Here is a 1,807-nt window from a genome sequence, read left to right as displayed (position 1 = left end):
CTCATGGCAGGCAGCTCCAGGTTGAGCTGTTGTTCAGCATCTTAGCTGTAGAGGGCAGTGTCACTGGCCCTCATATGTGGGATTGGAACTGGGGCCCTCTGGCGTCCCAAGCCAGCTCTTAACCAACATGCCACTCAGCCAGCCCTCAAATTTATTTATTTATTTTTATTTATTTATTTATTTTTAGCTGAACCGTCCTGCCACCTGTTGGCGGCTCAGCGGCTGCTCAGCTCAGGCCAGGACTCGAACCACTGTTGCTCAGAGCTCGCACTATTGAGCAAGCTCTTAACCAACTGAGCCACTCGGCCGGCCCTGAGATTAAGAATTTTAAGATGGGGACGTTATCCTGAATTATTCAGGTGGGCCCAGTTTAATCACCAGGGTCCTTATGAGACAAAGGGTTGGGGGGGGTCTCCAGGAAGACCAGAGAGCGATTTTAAGAGGATGTACTGCTGACTTTGAAGACAGAGGAATGCAGGCGACTTCCAGGAGCTGAAAGGGACAAGGAAATGGTTTCTCCCTTAGAGTTTTAGAAGTGGTGCAGCCCTGCCAGCACCTTGATTTTAGCCAAATAAGACCCATTTTGGACTTCTGATCTCCAGAACTGTAAGAGAATCAGTGTGTTCTGTTTTAAGCTACTCAGTTTGGTGGTTTGTTATAGCAGCAATAGGACCCTAATTACAGAGGCAAAGGTGGAAGCAGGTGCCCAGTTGAATGCCCTCAGAAAAGGTTGCCGTGGTCCAGGTGGCGTGGGCAGAGGCAGGAAAAGGGGGAGGGGCGTCTGTGTGAGGACACAGCTCCAGCCGCCCTGGACTCCCCATGCTCCCCCTCCACTGCGGTCTCCCTGTGTTAACTATCCACCACCCAGACCCCTGTCCAAAGCAGGTGGGAGACTCCTGTTGGGAGCTAATCAACCACCTCTAGTCTCTAGGCTAGAAATACACAAAATAACTTCTTTCAGGGCTAACGGGCTGATTACCAGCCAGTGCTTTCAGTGGCCCCTGCCCATTTCCTGGTCCCCACTGAATGGCCCCACTGTGTTTCTCTTCCAACATGGTTTCCTTGCTCTAGTTTAAATGATTCGGCTGATGAGACTGCTTTTTCTCTCTCTCTCTCTGTCTCTCTCTCTGTCTGTCTTTCTCTCTCTCTCTCTCTCCCCCTCTGGGAGTCTTGGTTCATTATATCCATTAGCACTTCCCCGGTTCTCCCCAGCAGGAGATTTTCAAAAGCATTACTTCAAATGACAGCTATCTCCTGGCTCTGTTTCTGGTTCCCTCCCCTGTCCCTTGGCAGTGGGGACACCCCAGGCGGCCTTTGCAATGTGACTGTGTTATTGGTTAGAGAAACTTGTGTGCTCTTGGGCTTTACTAAGGATTGCACTTTTTTGCAGTGATGGTTCCCTGATTGGGAAGATAATCACTTTCAAAGCCTATAAAGAAAGTGAAAAAACACTCAGAGTGAATAAAACCTGCTTTCAGCCTTAACTCAAGAGGTTCCCTTGTTTTACCTGAGTTGACTGTGATCACACGGCACTGAGTGGATTGCCGGACTGGGTCACAAACCTCACTGGGGAGTGTCTGAACAAAGACAGGGGACCCGTCTCAAGCTTCTGACGCAGACTTCCCCACTGTGGGCACCCAGTCAAACAACGACGGGAAAAGGTGTATTTGGTCTTTTACAAGGACATTTTGTGGCAGAGGGCTCTAGACAAAGGCTTTCCCAGACCACGTGGCCACCAAGACTTCCGCGTTTAACATTTCCTAATTCCTACCTCACCCGGGAGCCAGTCAGAAACTAACACAATGCC

The sequence above is a fragment of the Hipposideros armiger genome, unplaced genomic scaffold (genome assembly GCF_001890085.2).
Source record: "Hipposideros armiger isolate ML-2016 unplaced genomic scaffold, ASM189008v1 scaffold_675, whole genome shotgun sequence".
NCBI lineage: Eukaryota > Metazoa > Chordata > Mammalia > Chiroptera > Hipposideridae > Hipposideros > Hipposideros armiger.
This window is presented reverse-complemented; position numbering follows the sequence as displayed.